The sequence below is a fragment of the Ixodes scapularis genome, unplaced genomic scaffold (genome assembly GCF_016920785.2).
Source record: "Ixodes scapularis isolate PalLabHiFi unplaced genomic scaffold, ASM1692078v2 PGA_scaffold44__24_contigs__length_19508400, whole genome shotgun sequence".
Lineage (NCBI taxonomy): Eukaryota > Metazoa > Arthropoda > Arachnida > Ixodida > Ixodidae > Ixodes > Ixodes scapularis.
The window spans coordinates 14,324,979-14,333,056 of record NW_024609873.1 but is presented as its reverse complement, the minus strand read 5'-3'; the positions used below and the strand labels follow the sequence as shown (position 1 = coordinate 14,333,056).

Sequence of the window (8,078 nt, the reverse complement as noted above, 5' to 3'; positions counted from 1 at the left end):
GGCATCGGCGGTAGGTGTGGTCCGCTTCCCCGAAATGGAAGCACAGAGGGCGTCGGTCGGGCGTTTGCCACAGGTCGGTCTTGCGGGGTGCGCGAGGCTCCGGGTAGGCGTACTGGACCTGGTCGTCGCGGCGGTGGTCGTGCTGCGGCGCAGGAGACTGACGTCGGGGCGGCGTGACATAGGTGCGGCGAGGAGGCGGTGGCCGTCGGGCCACTGCGGCGTAGGTCAGGGCGGGCTCTTCGGGTGGTGCTACGCAGGCAGGAGCCTCCGGTTGAATTGCCCGCTGGACTTCTTCGCGCACCACTTCGGCGATCGACAGCTCAGCCGGCTGGTTGGCAGCAGGCAGCAGCTTGCGGAGCTCCTCCCGGACGATGTCGCGGACGATTTCCCGAAGGCCGTCGACACCGGTGGCGTTCAGGTCTAGTCGGCAAGATGCGGCGGTTCGAGGAGCAGGCACGCCGGCGAGTCGATGGTAATGGCTTGCTCGGGCCGACAGCGCTCGCTCGATGTTAGTGGCTTCAGCCACAAAACCGTCGACGGTTGTCGGGGGATGGCGGACAAGGCCCCCGAAAATTTCAGCCTTCACGCCAAGCATGAGGACGCGGAGCGTCTTCTCATCGGCTGCCTCCGGATCGGCTCGGGCACATAGGCGCATGACATCCTCTACGAAGCTGGTCACGCTTTCGTTGGGGCCCTGCACCCTTGTTTGGAGAAGGTCCTCCGCTCGCTGCCGACGGTGGTGGTTGAGGGACGTTCGCTTCAACTCCGCGGCGCAGGACTCCCACGTAGTGAAGGACGCTTCGTGGTTTTCAAACCAATGCCTCGCAGTTCCTTCAAGCGCGAAGTAGAGATTGTGAAGGTATTGTTCAGTCGTCCATCCGTTGTGGCGGGCTACACGTTCGTAGTGTTGTAGCCAGTCTTCAACGTCCTCGTGGACGTCTCCGTGGAAAGGCGTTGGAGTCCTGGGTGCGATCGGCAGGTACACAACGGCAGAAGCGGCCGGGGTCTGCGCCTGGTTGGCCATCGTCGTCTTCGGCTTGGTCGTGGGTGGCAGAAGTCCGTGTTCCGGGGGTAGACCTCGGATGCGGCGACTTGACCGGGTCTCGGTCTGGTCTTCGTCGGGTCCTCCGGAGCTGGGGTTTGGACTTGTACTGCGGGAACTCGGAGGGCTGCGCTGCACGGACATGCGGTACCCAACACCTCCACCAGAATGTCACGGGTGGTGAGTCGTGACCAATAAACAAGAAATAAACAGAAATAAATAAACGTTTAATGTGGCGAACTTGTGCCAAAAATAAAGAAGGAAACAGAAGAAAGCAGAGCGTCGCGGGCGTCGAAGTCGGCGTGTCAGCAGAATCGAGCGCTGGGGCGAGACTGACTCGACAAGGTCGCGGGCGGCCTCTTATCTAGAGTGCGTCGCTATCTCGAAGATTCGGCGAAAGCAGCTCGAGCGTCGCGTGATCGGGCGAGAATGAACACGCACTTTCTAGAAAGCAGGAATGATAGAAGTTACATGCGGTACATGAATAAACGAGAACTTTCTGGAGGTCCGTGACCGAGCGTTGCTTTCTCAGCCCTGGGCGCGGCAATATTCCGACGAGTCGGAGTATACTTAGTGAGATGGCCCATCAAAACCTGAATTGCAACGCAGTAGAAATAACATTTGATTTTCAACAGAGACTCAAAGCAGTGTATCTAGACTTTAAAATGAAATGTATTAGAATTTATACTCCTTGCGTGGGTTTCTAGATAGACGGCTCTGAGAGGGAAGACGGCAATAGGTTGCATGACTTTTGGTCCTGATCTAACCGTTGTTTTGAGGGAAGGGGAAAGTGAGTGCAAGTGTCACTTTTATGTATGCCTATATACGCATGCAGTGTTTGGAAAATGCCTGCATAAAACCGTGTGAAGGAGTAATAACTGGTTTATTAAAAATGCAAAATTCGAGTATACGGTACACTGCTTCGTGTCCATGGGGGGCCTTGTACAGCCTTCGTGCCCATGGGAGACCTTGTACTGCCTTCATGTCCATGGGAGACCTTGTACTGGTAACCTATAAAGAAAAAAGATGCACAGTTACACGTTGATCTGCTTATCCAAACTTCAATGTCCGCGCAAGGCATCCTGTTCACAGCGCAGCACTACCTCAGCGCTGAACAGTATTACAAACCGGGACATCAATCCTTTAGGAAAGGAGGACACTCAGAACACACGATACAAGCCATGGAAGTAGCAGTGACTCGTTACCTTAACAGGACTGAGTTAGCGCTGCACTGTATGTGTGAACCAGCCCTAAATGCGGAAAGTCACATTCAAAATTCCTACATTTTTGCTCACCCAGGCACTTAATTTACAAACTACCTTGATAGTTTAATGAGTGGCACTAATAACATTGTCAGGGGCACCATAATGCAAAAGTATATTTTGCCCCCGAGTCTGCGAGAATCAATCGCTCACTGTTTTTGCCGCGGCATTGCACTCTTTTATTTCGACTTTTGAAAAGGTCTACCAAAGATAAGCGAGCAGATGTTATCGCTTATGAAGTTTACCAATTTTGAACATAGAGAAGCTAAGACTTATAAGCATCTCGCAGAATTAACATGGCAATTTGGGCCAACTGATCCATGATCGTAGACAAGCGCCGTAAAAAACACATGGACAATAAGTGGTGGTAAACACTGGCGCCAGTGTTTTATGTCCACTTGTTGTCCCTGTGTATTTTTATTTAATTTTTTTGTTTGTTTACTATCTTGAACAAGTATTTTTAATCACAACGGATAGGAAGGAAACGGTAATAGGGTTCTATGCGGATCATAAAGCCATGCTCCGAATGGGTGATTATCAACTGCAGGTTTCACAACAGTGGCGGATCCAGGGGGAAGGGGGGGGACCCCCTTTTTCCCCCCCTTCTCGGAGGGCAATTGGACATGAGTGGACCCCCCTTGCACAAGAAAGAATGGGAGAATAGTATCCTTAAACATTTTCCGCCCACCCCAAAACAAACAAAGGTCTGGATCCGCCACACTAAGTTTCAATTATTGGGAAGATCGAGACATCAGAGGCCGAGTTCAAAAAGTAAACTTACGATACCCGAGAAGAAATCCGTATTAACAAAACAAACTTTGTCGCAACTTTTGAGTGACTTACAACGAAATATTACGACATTCTCCAAAGTGTCTCACAAACTTTTTAGGGCAAACATGGCCACACATCACTTGGCTATTTCGCCGCGACCAGCAATGAATATAGAAGCGTGGGCAAGAGGCATGTGTTTTGCGCACTGTTCACATGCATCCCTACTTGAAGCAGTATAAAAGGCAACGCTAAACTACACACGGAGGATTCAGCCGACGAGTCTGCCGAGCTGTCCATCCTGCCCGTTAGAGCTAACAATGTGCAGGACTGCGATCAAAGGCGAGATGCGCCAATGAATCAACGAAAGCAAATGCCACACAAATCTTCAGTGCACGCAAAAGGATCCTTCACCTATGAATGGCGTGAACCTGATTTGGTGATCATTAGCGCCCCCTTGTACTTCAGTAGTGATTTTCAAAGTGGTGAGCAGCTGTACGACCCTACCACACGAAAAGGCACATTCCTGACTGGATGTGCCTTTTCAATGCCAAAGCACTATAAGTCCATGGAGCGAAAAATCCGAGTTGTACCAAACGTTAACAGAGGAATAAAAGAAAGAATAAAATGTGCTTTCACAGCTGAGATTTGAACCCGGTGCTGCTGTGTGAGAGCCGGACATGCTAGCTGCTGTGCTATCTCAGCCGCTTTGGAGTGCGACATTACTCTCCCCTCAAAAAGAAGCTTGTCCCATTACAGCAAAAGATGGCATGTCTTTACCCGTTTTTTGTCCTTGTTTATCTGAGGCTGTTTTTTCATCATGTTTGACGGCATCGGCGTTGATGTGCCCGAAAGATGGTCATAAAAATATGTCCTCGGTTCGATGACATCACACTTCACGTGACGACATGACGTACCATGATGTGTGACGCCGTATTATGTAACGTAATACAAATATTAGAGGGGCACTTAGTTATACATACGTGGATTGAATGCGAAAGCATTGCCATTCCTAACAATACAGGAAAAAAAAGGAAGTGCCGTTAGGACGGGCAATGCTTTCGCATTCAATCCACAAAGGGATACCTAAGTGCCCCTGTAATATTTTGAGTGGAGTAGAGCTCAAATAAACGCCGTACGATGCAGTATATCCATGATTAAGTTGCTGCTAGTCGTGAGGCTTAATGTTTTGCACCAACAATACCATAGTTTTTCCTCGGTTGCGACGAAGTGCCACTGCGCTACGAACTTGCTAGAAATTTCTGCATATGCGACCACTTTCTTCTGGAAACCTATGGTGACCTGCCACTCACTTTTGGCCAAAGTGAAAATACCAGATGTGAAAACAGCCATAACAAGCATTAAAGAAATCAAGATCGGGGTCATAGCATTAGGTTCCCAACGTGGCGAGACTAGCACAGGATTTCTGTTACTCGCCGTTTAAGACAGGAGTCGACTTTTTCCGGTCTGATCTTGAAAGCGACGTTTGGTTCCGTTAATTTTGTAGCAGAAAGCCCGTGCTTTCCCGTTTGTGGGGTCATTTTCTCGGTTCAAAATATGATGCAGAGTCCTTCCCATAAAAAATGCATGGGTGCCCGCTAGGACTCTTCGAAATGGTTAAATTAACTGAGGTCATTATACTCTGTTGCCACTCTAGAATAGCAGAAGGCCCTCCCACAAAGCCCTTCACTCTTTTTAATAAGCAAACACTAGAGAGGAGGAGAGCCGAGAGGACACCGCCAATCATGGCGAGCAAAGGGAATTGTGGGAGGGGCATGTGCTATTCTATAGTTGCAACTAGGGATGCCGCGAACTTTTTTCGAATCGAAGTTTCGATGATCGAATCAAGCGGTTCGAAAGGTTCGAAAGATTTCGATTTTTCGAATTGTCTATATCGTAAAATTCGACGGAGGTCGAATTTTCGAACTTGTTAAGCTCAGAACTTCGACGCTTTTCGAACCGTCAAACTTATTACGTTAAAAAATTCGATCTTTTTCGAACTTTCGAGCTTATTGCGCTGCAAGGTTCGATGCTTGTCGAACTTTCGAACTTGACTGACCAAAAAATTCGATGCATTTCGAATTTTCGAACTTATTTATCAAGAGAATTCGAAAAGTTTCGAACTTTCGAATTCTGAAATGTCCGAAGTTCGACGAACTTCGAACTTTTAGGGTAAAAGTTCGACGTTCGTCGAACTTTGAAAGACCGGCGGACGGTTTCATTTGATTTCAAGTAGTGGGGTACATTCGTAATTTTTTTTCTCGAACTTTTACACGCGGTGCTGCGTTTCTTACGAAATACAATGTCGTTTATTTCAATGCTCTGGCATGCTTAGGTTTAAAGAAATAAATCCCCGAAGGGGCGAGGAAGGACGACGGGTTTTTGACGATTATCATTTGTGCCAGATTTGAAGCACGCTGCAGCCGGAGCTATTTATGGTATACTTTTTTAAGAATGATCTATGTATATCCTAGGTAAGTGTCGACTTAAGATGTGATGATTGTTATTCAACGTGAGTTCCAAAGAAATGTTCAAACATGTATCTGCATGCAATTATGACCTAAACTTGATATTTATTTTCGTCTAAGTTGTTTGAGGTATCGCATTTAAATTAACACCACAGACAGAACATATCTAATAGTGTTTAAGTTCAGCACGTCATTAAAAGAAAACTTTTTTTTTTCGCTTCACGTTCCTCGGACGTGTTTCTTTTAGCCTGTACACATTTTGGTAAAAGAAACTTGTTTCGAAGTTCTGAACCTCTGAATATGCAAGAATAGAACACTTCCGACGAATTCTTGAAAGTTTTTTTTTTCTCCTGCCTTTTAATCCCGCATTTATTCTCTTTCTTTTTTTTTTTTTTTTTTTTTTTTACTATCGGCACAGGTATTTAGGTCGAAAAGACAGCTTTCAACTTCCGAACCACTAAGCATGTGACGAGTAGTGCCTTCTGAAAACGAGTTTCTAACAATGACCATCTACGCAACCTTTTATGCAGTGAAGAGCGACAGTAGCTACACATATGCATAAATAATTTCAGATTAAAATAAGCTCGACCACGCCTTCTTTCCCCGTATTGTTTTTTTTAACAGTCCGAAATACCTGCAAGGGAGAAAAGAAAACTGAAGCCCCCCCCCCCCCCCCCCCCCCCCCCCCCCCCCCCCGCTAACCTCTTTCCCCCCGTTTTCCCTCTTCCGACGCCACTTGTATGGTAGAACGCTTCTCGACCTCGAGTTGTGTCGGCTTTTGTGCTTTTTGCGAGGCGATTCCTCCGTCCCAGAAAATAAACCTCCAGGAAAATTATAAACTTCACCGGATCGGATTACTACCAGCGTGCAAGGGGTGGCGAGCTAGTTTGCCAGGTCGCTTCAAGGTTCTTCTGAGCCTCAACCTCCTGCTCGCCCCTGGCCGTTTCGAACTGGATGAGTCTCGTAAAACAGTGTGTTCGTGTAATCACTACTGCGTGATGCAGGTTAGAGAGCCCCCCGGCGGCTGGCGGTCACAATTTTGCACTGTCAAATATTCTAGCACGCCCGGGGCACTCGTCGTCTCATTTAATTGCCTGACCAACTTCGCAGAATCTAGGTTTTTGCACCCTAACTTTTCTAAACTTGATTTTGTGAAAACCAGTGAGTCGTGAAAACGTTATTTAAAGCTGAAACTGAGGAAAAACTTGAAAATCGGACTTCGAACTTTGAAAACTTGGATTAGAAAGAAATTCAAAATCTTCGAAGCTTTATTTTTTTTTTTTAATTTAGCGTTAAAAGAGAATCGAAACCTTCGAACTTTTCGAACTTTATGCAGAAAGAAATTCGAAATCTTCGAATTGTTCGAACTTCATGTGAATAAAAATTCGAAGCGTTCGAAGTTTTCGAATTCTTTTTCCAAAGAATATCGAAATCTTCGAATTTATCGAACCTGAAGTAAAAAAATATTCGAAATATTCGAATTCGAAATTTTAGAAACCGTGAAAGCTTCGAATTTTTCGAATTCGAAACTCCGCTGTGGTCAAAAGTTGCAAATTTTTCGAATTCGAACCTCGGTCGGTACGAAAATATCGAAATTCTTCGAAATCGAACCTCAGTTCGCTTCGAAAATATGGAACCCTTTCGAAATCGAACCTAGGGTGGTTCTCGACATCCCTAGTTGCAACAGACTATAACAAAACTTTACAATACTATGAAAACAAAAAGACCAAGTATGCACAGAAATTCGCAGGAAGTGTAGCAGGGATAGAATAGAAAAAACTGCAGCTGCAATATTTACCCTTTAAATTTCCCTCGACAGCACAGCAGAGATGACATGCTGGTCGTCAGCGCCTGGAGGGCCACCCCCTTGTACTGGGAGCACATTTAGTCTGAAACGAACAACAAACAAAAAATTAAATGCATGAACAATCCATACATGCTGTTATTTCGCTTCAGTGGCCGCTTCAGAGAAAGCAAGCATGCACACCGTTATCCAACCATGTCAACTGCTAGCTGATACTTTCTGCCACCAGGATTAAGATATTGCTTGCGCTATAAAAAAAAAGAAAAACATTTACACACTACCCAGCTGGCACGCTGAAAGTTCAAACATTGAAGAAACTACAACATAAAACTTCAATGCAAGAGCTACACCTCGTGGACAATACACAAAAGTATGTTCAGTGTAAACCTTGGTGCACTGCAAGGCTGATTTACCTCAGCCAGTTTGGAACATCTGCAGTTCCATTCTTTTCAAGATATTATGCCTGAAAATTTGTGACAAATTAACTGGGTTAAAATTTTTTAATCGACACCCGGCCCACATATTTAGGAAGTATACTAGTGGGTTAATTTCTAACTTACCATAATTATTTTCGGCATCCTGAGGGCGTCACTTCAGGGTCTTTTCATATTGGATTTACCTCGCCCACACAGGTGCAACCACACTGAAATGTTTGCAAAGTTTCAGGCAGGGTAATTAAACGTCTGCAGTTTCTCTCGAACACCGCTGTCACAAATTTTGTCTTTTTTGCCATT

General features: G+C 46.0%; 1 long non-coding RNA gene across 1 annotated transcript; it reads right to left on the bottom strand.

The window, feature by feature from the left end:
- Positions 1-1,906: 1,906 nt before the first annotated feature.
- Positions 1,907-7,400, bottom strand: LOC121837503. The gene is made up of 2 exons (XR_006078172.1): positions 7,339-7,400; positions 1,907-2,053 (listed from the first exon to the last, which is right to left on the bottom strand). It is a non-coding gene; the product is annotated as an uncharacterized LOC121837503 (long non-coding RNA).
- Positions 7,401-8,078: the final 678 nt, after the last annotated feature.